Source organism: Ambystoma mexicanum, chromosome 1p (assembly GCF_040938575.1).
Source record: "Ambystoma mexicanum isolate Mex_15411 chromosome 1p, UKY_AmexF1_1, whole genome shotgun sequence".
Lineage (NCBI taxonomy): Eukaryota > Metazoa > Chordata > Amphibia > Caudata > Ambystomatidae > Ambystoma > Ambystoma mexicanum.
The window spans coordinates 137,199,393-137,214,471 of record NC_090921.1 but is presented as its reverse complement, the minus strand read 5'-3'; the positions used below and the strand labels follow the sequence as shown (position 1 = coordinate 137,214,471).

Below are 15,079 nucleotides of genomic sequence, written 5' to 3'. Positions count from 1 at the left end.
GGGTTGGTCTACATCTTCACCTGCATTCCAACAGGATGACCTTACAGACATTTTAGTTAAAGGCACACAGGAGGATCCTGTGGTTCCATGTCACGCTGCATTACAAAGAAACATATTGGCTAACTGGGAAACTCCTGAGGTTATCCCTGCAGTTAACAAGAAGTTATCAGCCAAATATAGGGTATCTGCTACTGACCCTGACTTTTTGTCTAAACATCCAACTCCAGAGAGTCTGTTTGTTCAGGCAGTAGATCGTCACACCCTACTGTTCCACAGGACAGGGATGACAAAAGATACGGCTCTATGGCTAAGAAAGTCTTTTCTGCATGTAGCATGGCGTTGAAATCTATTAACGCTACTTGTACGCTCGCAAGGTTCAGCCATACACTTTGGGAGTGTGCTTCATCAGTGGCTGACTGCCTCCCAGAGGGAGAAGAAAGGGAAGCGTTTCTAAACATCATTAAGGATGGTAAAGACGCAATGTGCGAATCCCTTCAAACTGGCATTGATTCTGCCGACAGTATCAGTAGGGCAAGTACTACAACCCGCAGATTTGTGTGGTTGCGAAAGTCTGGGTTTGCTTCAGATGTACAAGGCAGACTTTTAAATATGCCCTTTGACGGCTCTTCTTTGTTTGGTAAGAAGGCGAATGACAGCCTAGAAAAGTTACAGACATCCAAAGCAGCAGCAAAATCCCTGGGAGCTGCAATCCGTCAAACGCCATATCGCCCCTCAGGAACCTCTTGGAGAGTTAAGTCCTTTCGCTTTTATTCCGCATTCGGAAAAGGCAGAGGACAGTCGGTTCAAAGAGGTCAAAAAAGATTCACCCGAGGTGGACGGGGTAAAAATACAAAAGCCGCAGCAGCAGCAGGTGCCTCTTTACCCTCGGCATCTGCATCAGCCGCCTCTAAATCACTCTGAGGACTCGCCTCACAAGACACGACTAAGGGGCAGGCTAACTCAACATCTGACGGAATGGCAGGCTATTACGTCAGATGCTTGGGCATTGGAGACAGTTGCCCAAGGTTACTGCCTGCCTTTTCTACGCATTCCTCAGAGTCATCCACCAGGGAACAGCTCTCGGAAAGTTCCAGATCCGCTCCTCTTGCAGGAAATTGTAGACCTGCTGGAGAAAGGTGCCATAGAACCGGTACCTGTAGCGGAGAGGAACAAGGGCTGGTACTCCCCCTACTTCCTAATAGTGAAGAAGGATGGAGGACTGAGACCTATCTTGGATTTACGAGAATTGAACAAGTTCCTCAGGAAGGACGAATTCAAGATGGTAACTCTCTCAGATCCTTCAGGCCCTCCAGCTCCAGGACTGGCTGGTATCTCTGGACCTTCAGGATGCTTATTTCCATGTGCCAATCCATCTTAAACACAGGAAATACCTGAGGTTCGCAATTGGCGGCTCTCATTATCAATTTCGAGTTCTGCCATTTGGGCTGACCTCCTCCCAGAGGCTATTCACGAAACTAATGTCGGTAGTGGCTGCAAGTCTAATGAGGGAAGGGATTCACGTCTACCCCTACCTGGACGATTGCCTGATCAGAGCTGTATCTCCGGAACAAGCTCTTATCCAGCTAGATTATGCCTGCCACTTCCTTCACAAACTGGGCTTCTCCCTCAATTTAAAGATGTCACAGATGATACCATCACAGAGACTCCAGTTCATTGGAGCGTTCCTGGACACTTCCCTGGGAAAAGCCTCGCCACCAGAGGTGAGGGCTCAAGATATTCTGCAGATAGTCACCAAGTTTCAAAATGCCCAACGTCTCCCAGCCTTCGACTTTTTGAGGTTGCTAGGCCTCATGGAATCCTGCATCTTCCTTGTGCCAGAGGCTCGCCTGAGAATGAGATCTCTTCAGTGGGCACTGAGAAGTCAGTGGTCACAATTCTCAGGGAGAATGTCAGACCTCCTCCGGATTCCGGACAAGGTAGCCCACGACCTTCAGTGGTGGGCCTATTCAGAGAACATCTTGAAAGGAGAACTGTTTTGGCAACCATGGCCGGAGATAACAGTAGTCACAGATGCCTCACTCACGGGGTGGGGAGCTCATGCCAACGACTTGACCAACGGTCGTTGGTCTCCATCGGAGTCCACACTACATATCAACCTGTTAGAGCTAAGAGCAATCAGACTAGCGCTGAAGGCTTTTCTGCCATCTGTACAGTGGAAAAATGTCCTGATAATGACGGACAACACAGTGGCCATGCACTACCTCAACAAAAGAGGAGGCGTAGGATCACTGCCTCTGTGCAGAGAGGCGATGCAGCTCTGGTTTTGACCAATCCAAGAAGGAATCTCTCTGTCGGTAGTTCACTTAGCCGGAGAGAAAAACTTGACAGAAGACGCTCTGAGCAGGCAGAGTACAGTCTCCCACGAGTGGGAACTAGCTCAGGAAGTCCTTCAACAGATCTTCACCCATTGGGGAACCCCTCAAGTGGATTTGTTCGCCACCAGCATCAACAGGAAGTGTGATCAGTTTTGTTCAAGGGAATTTGCCCCGAGAGGAGCTCTAGGGGACGCGTTCGTAGTGGACTGGGAGTTTCCACTTCTGTACACGTTTCCTCCCGTCCCTGTCATTCCTCAAATGATCAGGAGGTTGAGAAGGTTCCGGAAAGCCATGATCCTAATTGCCCCGGACTGGGCCAGGAGAACGTGGTACCCGGACCTTCTGGACATGTCAATCTGCCCTCCAATTCGTCTTCCACTCAAGGAGAATCTTCTCTCACAGAAGGGAGGTCAGGTTCTCCATCCAGACATCAGAACCCTCAACCTTCACGCTTGGTATCTGAAAGGTTGAGATACAAGGATTGGGACCTCCCAGATGACGTCATGGAGGTGTTGCTTTCGGCCAGAAGGCCAGCAACAAAGACTTTATACCACTGCCGTTGGAACAAATTTTGCAGCTGGTGTAGAGAAAAGAATATCGATCCCTTTTCATGTGTTACACCAACAGTGTTATCTTTTCTACTCTATTTGGCAAATTCGGGCCTTCAGGTTGGCACTATCAAGGGCTATCTTGCAGCGCTATCGATCTTCAAGCGCACTGCAGAGGGACCATCGTATTTCAAGTTACCCTTAGTAATACAATTTCTGAAGGAATTAACCAATGTCTATCCTGCAAGACCTTTCCAAGTTCCCTTATGGGACTTACATTTAGTCTTAAATTTCCTGATGGGTACTCCTTTTGAACCATTCCACTCTTGTTCGCTAAGATTTCTCACCCTTAAAACTGTCTTATTAGTGGCATTGGCATCTGCTAGGAGGGTGAGCGAATTACAAGCTCTATCTTGTAACCCCCCTCATACAATTTTTCATAAAGACAAAGTTGTCCTACAAGTGAAGCCTAATTTCCTCCCAAAGGTAGTTTCTGAATTCCACATCACTCAGAAGATGACCTTACCTTCATTCTATCCCCCTCCCCATCCGGGGAAAGAGGAAGAAAGGCTACATAGGCTGAACCCAAGACGGGCTTTGAGCTTTTACATCAGCAGACTTGCTAGGATTAGGCAAGCAGACCAACTGTTCGTAGGTTACTCAGGGCACAAATTGGGATTACCGATAACAAAACAGACCATTTCCAGATGGATTATTTTGGCCATTCTGGAATGTTACAAACTGGCAGGGAAAGAGCCTCCTCAAAATCTTAGGGCTCCTTCAACCAGGGGTATCGCAGCCTCTTCGGCCCTCCAAAGAGGGGTACTGATTCGAGACATATGTGCGGCTGCCACATGGTCGTCTGCACCTACCTTCACAAAATTTTACAACCTGGATTCCTCCTCTAGCCAAGAGACTAGATTTGGCAAGGTTTTGTTGCACTCTGTTCATTATTGAAGGGAAACATGGCAATTTTACTCCCACCTCCAGTTACACACCACTGCTATGGGAGTCTATCAAGATAAGGAATACGTCGGAGGACACAATCCCTTCGAAGAACAAGTTACTTCTTACCTGGTAATGTTCTTTCGATGGGATGTTCCTCCGACGTATTCCTTATCGCCCCTCCCATCCATCCCCTCAGTAAAACTTCCCTTGTGGTTACAGCTTACGCTCCTTCAGGGTCAATAACCAATTCATGTAAAGCAACTGTTAAACATCAAAACGGAACTGAGTAACAGACGCTGCGCGAGTCTATTTATACGCATGATGACGTCGGCGCTGATACAGAGGCTGTCTAGGGACATCGGCTCGAGGGACGTCGACGCAGTGCCCTCTACTGAGAACATTTCTCCTTGGCCACCAAGCTGGAGATTATCTATCAAGATAAGGAATACGTCGGAGGAACATCCCATCGAAAGAACGTTACCAGGTAAGAAGTAACTTGTTCTTCTATTAATTATTGTGAGTTGTTTCTTTCCTTTTTTTCTTTAATAATATTGTGTTAAAAGTCATGATTTTGATTTTTATGACTAAATCACAATTAAAAAAATAAATATATACATATGTTGGCAAACACATCTGAGCAGGAGGACTCCTGTGAAGACAAGATCAGGGAGCTACACTGGTAGAGACATAGGTTACAAAGAGACCATCTGGTACACTTTGCAGATAAAGAAGAGTCAGGGTTTAGGCCCCAAAAGAGCATTCTGAAAACCTCCACTGATTCAGGGGTTGGGGGAGTTCTCCACCAACCCCGGAAGAAAGGAGGAGTCAGATGAGTACTCCCCTGTGCGAAAAAGGGAGCCTAAGGGAAGTGACCCAGAGAGCCCACAATACAGCTGGGGAGAGGAGACTAGATCCCGTCATTCAGGGAGAGACTCCCAGTCTCAAAGAATCAGGGAGGGCCTAGAACCTAGACGATAAGGACGGGAACACAAATAGTAGCAGCACTGAGGGCGAATGGACTCAGGTGCAGCGGAAACAGAAGGGTGCCAATCAAAAAAGACCCTATTCGACAAATAAGAGCCATTAGAAACTTCATGACCCTTTACTACAAAAATGTCAAATACTCGTCTGGGAGCATCTGGAGTGTATGACCAGATGATGACATCATTTGGCACCAAAAATGACTATAATTCCATATAGTTTGCCAAGTGGATATTCTCCCCAGAATTCTCAAGCTTCTTTGCTGGGCTGGAGGATAAAAATCATTCAAGATGGTCTACCTCCAAGGCAGCCATCTTGAAACACTTCTCCGTGCACTGGAACTCCCAAGAGGCTCGCAAGGCGTCCTACAACCTGCAGTGCGGAGAGGATCAGGCACCAAGAGACTTTGTACAAGAATTGAAGCAGGCGTTTTGCCCAAACCGCTAAACGGGTGCGCACAAACAGTGGGGAATTAATTAATACCTATTTTCATGCCCTCCCTAAGTACATAATGACATCACTGGTTAGGGACTTCCATGATGAAAGGACCCTGGACTGGGTAATAGAACAGGCTACCCGTATCGATGAAGTCCAAAAGCCTGTGGAAAATAAAAATTCCCATAAAAATCCCAAACCAGCCAAAACCCATGCTGCTCCCAAGGTGAAGAATACCCCCATTTTGGACCTAGAAATGGGGGGGGGCGCAAAATACACCTCCCGCTATCAAACCAACTGAGAGGCAGAGAAGACCCTCTGACCAGTCCCAAGTGGGTGGTAGCCAGGCAGGGTACCCCACAAATGTGCCACCTACATTAGCCCAATGTACAAGGGGAACAGACCCATCTTAGGGTACTAGACTCCCCCGGCTCAAGGGGGGAGATCCAACTAGGTAAGTACGGCCCGAGAACATTTTCCTTCCAACTTCCACCAAATTTCTCACAAAACTTCCCTCAGGAGGGCAGCAATATTCCACCCTCCAATTTAAGTTTCTTCCCTAGGTACCCTCCAAATCCCAACTGCCAGAATAATCCCCCTCTCTCTCCGCTTTCAGGATTCTAGACCACCAAATCAGGGAGAAGGGAGACCAAGAATGGAGGCCTACCAGGGAAACCCTCAATACCCAAGCTACTCGGGGAGAAGGGACAGTTACCCTTCCTGGGAGCCACATGGATTTGATCCCACACCCCCATATCAACCAGAGATGCTGTCACAACTAGAGCACCAGGTCCAGAGCTTGACCCAAGACCTGAGCCGCATGTTGAGGGCTTAGCAGAGGAGGAGGCTCAGGAGGAAGGGGATGCTAGAAGACCCATTTTGTGGAGGAAGTCTGTGTCTTCCAGTTTGAAGGGGAAGAATCCCTGGAGGATTCTGGAAAGAAAGTCTTCTCTTTCAAGGACGGAGGGATTCGTCCCAAATAAAAATGGGTCCCAAAAGTCCCTAACTTAGACTGGGTAAGTATGGGGACGGACCCAGAATCAAAAATCCCTGAAACCCAAAATTGTCACCCCGATGATTCTGAAATCCATGAGGGGTCCTCCCCCCAAACCGGTTCAAGTGACTGTCTCCAGGAAAAGGGCAACAGCACAGAATCAGGGGAAAAAGGGGATTCCCAAATCCCCCAAACCTCAGGATGTCAAATTTTGTTTACAGATTCCAGAACTCCGACACAGAAAACTGGCCAAGATCACACAGTGTTGGTGTTCAAAATAAAAAATGTACCTGACCAGCTGACCCAAAATGCACATTTCCTTTGCCCCCTTAAGGAGAAAGAAGGCATGTTTTATGCCCCTGTCAAGGTACAAGGCCAGTGTGCCTTTTCAGCGCTGGTGGACACAGGATCCCAAGCCACCCTCCTATCCAAAAAGATATTTGATCAAATCAATTCAGGAAGGCGGGAGAGTCCCCTACTTCCCCTCACACCTCTTCCTGGACAACTCCAGAACTTCAACAGAAATAACATTTCTGTCGATGGGAGTGCGGATCTGGAGATCAAAATTGGGCGACACAAGGTGAAACATCTGGTTATAGTCATCACCCTGTCTCCTAGGGAACAACCTCCTTTGGAGGTTGTCACACCTAATAGACTGTGACAAAGGCCCTGTGGTCACAGACTAACCGGCCAATAAAATGAATACAGAGCATCAACTATGTAAGCTTAAATGGCACATGCCATATGGTTGAGCAGCGGTCTGACAAAATTGAGTTCCACTTTAGGAACTATCAAGTCTACGGCATAACTGTAATTGCTGTAGGAGAACAAACTGGTGATGGGCACCCTTTTCTATTCTTGAAAATCAACCTTCTTCCTAGTTTTAAGTGGCATTCCACACTGGAAGGATATACCCTGAAATGTTATACTATTCCACAATTTCAAGATAACTCAAATCCCATGATAAAAGGTGATGAAAAACCAGCTTAAAGCATGGCTGGAATTTAGAAAAAGGGCGAACAGCTGTTCCTCCCCAGTCAGGTAAATGAGGGGGAAAGCATGTCCTCGCCAGAGTATGCTTGAATAATGTGAGAAACTTCATCAGCGAAGCGTTATTCAGGAAACTCCCAAAAGATCAGACCATTTCCTCGTTTAAGTTGATTGATAAGTGGGAATTGGGCCTGGAAACTCCCAATTCTAAACATATCCTGCTTAGCAGATGCATGTTCAATATTTCCATTGTAATGGCAACATGACTCCCTCATGACTTAGGCCCCCCTTACCAAAAAAGAGGGCCACACTACCACCTATATTATAATACAATATTTCCATTGGTAATAAAACCATAGAGCATAATTGTGGGGTTGTGCAAGATGTACCATCTGCCTTCTATTTAGGCAGTGACATTTTCAATTTATTCACAATTAATTTGAGCTTAATTAATTGCAAAGTCTGGTCCCGACTGGGGGGTAACCTCCTGTGCTTTGACAATCCTGAAAAAGCATTTCAGTCAGCTCAATTGCTGCCGTGTGCAGTTGAAGTTCAAACTGGAGAAGAGGTCACCATCTCAGGCCTGGCTTGACATTTCACCATCCCCCTAAAAATTAAGAGAGCAGGACTTGTGGCAGATTAAAGAAACCTTTGAGGGTGGAGCCCAGGAATGCTCCGAAGAGTAAAGGTAAGGAACTGGAACCCAGATGAAGAAAAATCATATATATGAACAGGGAGTAATTTACGAAAAAAATCGTTTATGAAACAAGAAGTGCCGTATTCTAACTCTAGGTGGTTGTCGTTGTAAATTCTTGTAAATCTTCTGGGAAAAATGTGTGTAAAAAGTACTGTACCTTGTTTTTTTGTAAATCTCCTATTAGAAAACTAACCTTGTTAAATTCCAGCCTGGAGTTGAGAGCGGAGTCCGATGAGAACCCCGGGCACCTGGAAGGGAATGAAGAAACAGGGTGCCGTTCCACACCATACAAGCCAAGGATGGAAGGGGGGGCTGGAGTACCCACTCCCAAAAGAAGGAAGAAAATAGGATGCCATGCCGTACCCCCCAACCCAGAGATGGAAGGTGATACTGGAGTGCCCACTCTCTGATGAAGGAAAATTACGCCGAAGGAAACTGATGTATCTTCATCCTTTCGTGTTATTATTATCTGCCGCTCCATTCTGTGTCCTAGCACAGAATGTTGTGATTGGAATGAGTGGTGGGTTCTCTGGGGGAATGCGAGGCGAGGCATTGGGAGTTGATGCTGAGTGAGAGCAGTTAGGGCAGTGGGCACAGAGGGAGCGCCAGTTCTTCGACAATAAAGGCTTGAAAACAATGATGGCTCACCCTCCTTTTCTTTGAAGTTACTACATTTGGCGATGAGGACGGCCCCTAAGCTTAATGAATCGGAGCGTGAAATGAGAGCGGCAGCTCCAGAGGAGACAGGCTTCCTCTGTGCTGATCCACGTGAAGAGTCACCAATTAGGTAGTGCACAGGCCCTTACGATATAGCAGGATAATATTTAGCTTCAACAAGGTAAATAAGTCATGGGTGATAGTTTGTTCGGATAATCGCGCATGCGTGATTGCTTTTAAAGCAAGCTGAGTTACATGAACACTTGAAGAAAGGACCTAGGAGCTTTAATAAACGTGACTCCATTTTCGAATGTGTGATCAAGTCAGGCGGAAATCCTCACTAGGCAAGTGAATCAAGCTTTTCCTCTTCAGAGTACTACAAGAAAAGAAGAATTTTTTTTTTTGAGTGTGTGACACTGCCCCTCGCACTAAGACGCCTTCAACAAAGGAATTATTGAACCGCTTACCCACAAGACCAAGGAAAATAAGAAAGAGAACACCAGTGAAGGAAATAGAGCATATCTACAGTGGGAAAATATGCAAGGTATAACTATGCATCCACCAGCACGCTTTCTCCAGAGCCAAGGTCAACCAGCAGTGGTGTGGCCAGAATGGAGAGAATACTGGAAAAAATTATATAAAAGCAGTGGAGCAAGATGGTCTGTCGCCACAAAAGAAGAAGCTGCTACTATTACATGCCCTGGGTCTAGAAGGGCAGAGAAAATACAAAGAACTACCGGAATTGTCAGTGGATGAAGCAGGCAACATAGATTAATACGAGAAATCCTTGAGGCTGTTAGTCAAACATTATGCCCCAGAGGTAAATGTGGCTATAAACAGATTCAATTTCTATACCAGAGCACAAAGAGGAGTGGATTGCAGAATACGTGTTGGCTTTGAGAAAACTAGCCAAACCTGCCGATTCGGCACAGGCATCACTTTGGACGAGTTAATTAGAGATCAAATAATCATTCACAGTAAGGACTCATTGATACAGGACAGGCTCTGGATGGTGGGGTACCCATCGCTACCAGAGGCCATTGCCATAGCCAAAAGAGTAGAACATACCTAACTATGCTCCAAAGAGATGAAAAACAAGAAGCTGAAACGAGTCAAACCCAAGGCGCTACACAGAGTAACATCAAGCCAGCAGTAGAACTGGGAGAACAAGCGTCCATAAGCGTAGTCCGAAGCAAAAAAGACAGAGAACATAGATGAGCCAAACAGGAGAAGTTACAAACCTAGAGAACAAGATCACAAGGATACGAAAGACAAATGCTTCAATTGTGGCAGAGTGGGACACTACGCCTACTCAAGGAGTTGTCCTGCAATAAACCAGAAATGTGCAAAATGTGGAACAAGAGGACATTTTGAAATAGTATGCAGGTACAAGAAAAGCGTGTAGATAGTACAAGAAGATGAAGATTCAGAGAAAGAGAGAATAGTAGAAGTTTGAGAGCCACCTGGAAATGAACTGAAATGTCCACGCTGCGAAATCATAGTAGAAAACTGGAAACTCACAGTGATGGTGGACCGCTGTTCGCCTTATACCATCATAACACACAAAACCTCAGAAAAACTGGTTCTTGAGGGACTTAAATCAAGGATATTTCCAGACATTAAAGATACTGGAGGTTTTGAGGGGTCGAAGATTCACATTACTGGGTGGTTTAGGAGCCTTGTTCAATTCAAAGGTCGCCAAGACAAGGTGAAGTTTTACATGGCACAAAAAGGAGTAAATGTGCTTGGTTGGAGAGATCAGGCAGCTTTGAGAATGAGACTTGACCCGTGCGAAAATGAAACAGTATTGTTGGTAAGGAGTGGTAACAAGACCGAAGTTAAGAAGAATCTGAAGGAAGACTCCGGTGACATCGTGCAGGAGCAGTTGGGGCTGTTGAAAATGTTTGCCCACATAATAATAATGAAACCAGGAGCTAGACCAGTCGCACACAACAAAGCCAGACCAGTACCCATTGCCCTAGTAGACAAAAAGTTGAGCAGGCACTAAACAGGCTCGAGGAGGAAGGTATGATCGAAAATATAGAATACTCCCAATGGGTGAGCCCCATTGTAGTCACAGAAAAATGGAAAATTTGCGTAGACTTAAGGGACATGAACAAGAACATTGTCGTGGATGTGTATCCTCTACCCACCATTTCAGAGATGCTGAATTGTACTGAAGGTGCAGATACATTAACTACACTAGACTTATCCAGTGCTTATCACCAGATTAGCCTGACAGAGGATTGCAGAGACTTCACTGCGTTCATCACGCCGTTTGGTCTTTACCGATACAAAATGATGCCATTTGGCCTAGCCTCTGCAGCCGCCGTGTTTCAGAGAGTCATGGCCCATGTACTCAAGGGGCTAAAAGGGACATTGTTGTATCAGGAAGTTCTGCTACTTGGTTGTGTTTCGTTGTTGTTCCAAAGGGGGGAATTGTGATGTATCTTCATCCTTTCATGTTAATATTATCTGTCGCTCCGTTCTGTGTCCTAGCCCAGAATGTTGTGATTGGAATGAGTGGTGGGTTCTCTGGAGGAATGTGAGGCGAGGCGTTGGAAGTTGATGCTGAGTGAGAGTGGTTAGGGCGGTGGGCACAGATGGAGCGCTGGGTCGTTGACAATAAAGGCTTGAAAACTACGATGGCTCACCCTCCTTTTCTTTGAGGTTACTACACAAACCCCACTCTGCCCTGCTCTTCCCCAACAAAGAGTCATGGAAGAGCAGGGGGGGCATGTGGGATGCATTTAAATGGCCCAAACCGAAGTCCCTTTCACATGAATAGTAGCCATTTAAACAATGCAACCAAAAATGTCCCGGCTTTTGCTTTCCCTGTCTCATGAATGGCAGGAATTTAAACACTGCAACAAAAACAGCCTGGTATGTTCTTTTGTTGTTCATGAAAAATTAAAGAACCATGGGGAAAGGGGCCTACTTATCATTATCAATGGACAAGCAGCAGTTTAATTCACAAAAGAAGGAGGAATCCTACATGGAAAGTAGGATTTTTAAACATTTGAAGCAAAAACGGCGTGCACATGTGTTTGAAAATAAAAACGGCTTTAAAAGGCCACAATGGAAAAAGATATCACTGCTCACAGAAAAATGTCAGGAAAGCAGAACAGGATGTGTGGGTTGACCAAAGCAATGTAGATATGCTTCACCCCCAAAACTCCAGTGACAGTTGAAGAGACACTTACTACAGGAAAAACCTGTTCTGGCTGGGTGCAAAAACATCACAATGAAAAGCCCCACTCCAACTGGATCTCACAGCTCCCATCTAATAACGCAGCAATAAAATGTGATGCTGCTGAAGGTGTCAAAATTCACTATTCTGCAGACTTGCTGGCAGGAAAGCAGGGACTTAAAGAGAAGGCCATCCTGGGCTGAAGCATGACTAAAAGGTGTGAATCCTTGTTGCACCCATTTCAAAGAGACTCATAAAAATCTCTGGTCACAGGCTGACCCAGGGGAACAGATGGCTGTGAGGGATGAAGCAGCCATCCCATTTGCTGACAGAAACACTCATCATTAATATTAATATAAAATATATATTAATATAAAATACTTGGTTTTGGGGGTGTAAAATGCATCTACCTATGACTCTGGGAACTGTAATGGCCAGTTATACTAGGTTTCTGACTGACCTGAACATGTTACAACTGTGATAATGGGTGAAACGGTGGAAAGTGAAATTAGGAATATGCTTGATAACTTAAATATTCATTACTGTTGTACATTCTATGAAGACGACAAAAATGTGACACATGGCCATGCTACATCGTACGGATTTGGCAGTTGGCTTATCTAATTCCCCATGATCAGCTAAAACAGAATATATGGTTCGTATGGAAGTTCCGAGTACAATTATGAAGCTGTGATTCATAACTAGTTTTTGCCAAAATGCTGTAAGGAGAACAAAGGATGATGACAAATGGAAAAAGACAGATGGTGCTCCCAACCCCTAAACCAATCCTGACTCTGGGCGGAGAGAGATAGGGTAACTGTCCAATCCTAGCGGCAGGGATTATTGCCAAGGTACTTCCTCTAGATTGTAAAATTAGTGATTTCATTTCTGCTATATAACGGGGACTGTACTAGGACTCAGGACTGCCACACAATATATTTTATTATAGGAAAAAAATTAATTGACCATCCGTCTTCATATAGTGTAATTGTTTTTTTTTTCCAAAAGATTTTTGTGCAAATTCATCAGATTAATTTCTCTTTGGGGACCTCACAGGACCAGAAACCACAACATCACCAGACAAAAATCTAAGTGAAGCAAGAAGGCAAGACCCAGAAAACAGCCTTCTACTGTTATGCACCAGGATTATGAAATAACATTTGATACCCATCCGAATGGCCCCAGCTCTCCTGTACTTCATGAAGGAATTGGGAACACTGCCCTTCCAGGAACACCTCACCGCCCATTGACACCTTGATAGCACCACTTCCCCCTCTATCTCTTTATCCGTGTATCCTTTTGCTTGTGTACATCACTATGTAATGGTCTGCACCATATGAGTACCATACTTAACTACATATTTTTCAGTTTGCAGGGTCGGCTCGTCGAAGTGCCATTCATTGTTAAAGAGCCATGTCAGTCCACTGAAAATACTGAGCGCTCCCTCAACTGCAGCAGCAGCTATGGGAGCACTCCAGGGGTGGCGTAACTGTCACAGAGATACATGGTTTCTCTTTGACAGTTTAAAGTACCCCAGCACGCATGTCCAATGGACTATGCAGGGGGGGGGGGGGAATTTGCTTCCTTAACTCTGCATCGCCCATTGGGGATGCAGCTGGGGTACTGAAGGCATGAATGTGCCTAGAAATCTCTCCTGCAGCTTCCCGCACATTAATGACCCCTGGGGCATTGTGAACTAGGCAATGTGGCTCCACAGTGAATACCTTCGGAACCAGCAAGCTCTCATGGCTTCCTGGTTCCTGTAGCATGCTGCGTGGAAGCCAGAGGGCCATCATTTCAGGTCCTGACTGGGACTGAAGGTAAGGACAACTATGCATGTATGTGTGGGGTTGTAAGTGTGTGTCTGTGAATGAGAGTATGTTTCTTACTGTGGCATGGCATTTTGTACCGGGCATAAAGGTAAAGCCAACATGATAAATGTTATTACATGTTTAGACTGGCCATGCAGCTTGTCATGGTTTCTTATTGTGGCATGGCACTTTTTACTGGTATGAAGGGTAAAGTCAGCATGCTAATTGTAATAATGTTGCTAGACTGGCCTTTATTGGTTCAGCCAGCTTGGATATACTTTCTTGCTGTGGCATGGTATTTTTTAGTGGGCATCAAGGGTAATCGAACTTGATACATGTTATTATGTGGCTAGACTGGCCTACATTGGGCAGCCAGCCTTGATCTATTTTCTTATTGTGGCATGGCAATTTTTCACTGGGCGTGAAGGGTAAAATAAACATGATTAGTGTTATTGCATTACTAGACTGGCTACATTAGTGCAATTTCTTACTGTTGTATGAGATATTTTGCTGACAAAGCCAACTCAAGTAAGTTCTTATATGGTAATACTGACATATATTTGTGCAGCCTGCATGGAAATGTAAGGGCACAGCCAGCATTCACATATGTTTTATACTGGCAAATGTTGTAGATAAAAGTATCATGAAAATGCATTGAAAAATGCTCCTTTGCACTGTGGGTGACTTGCATCAATTGTTTTCTTGTGCTACTATAAAAACCGATTACTAACTGCGTGGCTTTTTACCAAAATCTTTTACCCCACTTGGTTGGTTCAGGCTCCCTCAATATGTTCTTTCACTGCCTCATCTTCGAGGCAAATATTTATGCCCCTTCAAATAAAAAATTCACAGCTACCATTGCCAGTCTAGAAAAAATAATACAATTCCTTCTTGAGCATTTCAGCCAGTTCTATAAAAACATTCAGCTACTGCCCCTCCTCAACGTGTTTTGAGGATTACCTTCTTAGTTCGGCTCCCAATATCTGAATTTGCATTAAAACAATATCATCCCGGAAACAGGAACGGAACGTTCTTCAATAATCAAAATAATCAAGTGAGATATGAAGAAGGACATTTGATTGTACTATATATGAATATATGAAGTATTTGAACAAGTAGTAAAAACGTTTTTGAAATTTAAACTAGGATTTGCTTTTTTTAGTGCACCTGCACTTAGTAGACATGTCCAGTCAAGTCAAACCATGTGCTATTTCTTTTGACCGGGTTGCAGTTCAAAGAAAATCTTAGAAGAAAATGATCATGCTATCCGTTTTATCAATAGATGTGTATCTATCACCTAGGTATTTGTTATTTTTATAAGATCATTTCCATCCAAGAAACAAATGGCCAAACAAGATCCAAAGTCTTTGTCTCTTCATGAATACACCCCCTATGTGAATCATTCCCCATTCCTCTCATCAGGAAACTCAATCAGACGGTCCTCATTGCCAATACTCTTAAACACAGACCTTGCTAACTTCCTGCTGTCCTC

The 15,079-nt window shown here is 44.9% G+C and overlaps 1 long non-coding RNA gene across 1 annotated transcript in view; it reads left to right on the top strand.

Annotated features, from left to right (window-relative positions):
• Window positions 1-11,178, top strand: part of LOC138567132 (uncharacterized) — a 307,846-nt gene extending 296,668 nt beyond the window's left edge. The window contains exon 3 of the long non-coding RNA XR_011302108.1: window positions 8,138-11,178. This is a non-coding gene — a long non-coding RNA (uncharacterized lncRNA). The remainder of the gene's footprint in view (window positions 1-8,137) is intronic.
• The last annotated feature ends 3,901 nt before the right edge of the window (window positions 11,179-15,079 follow it).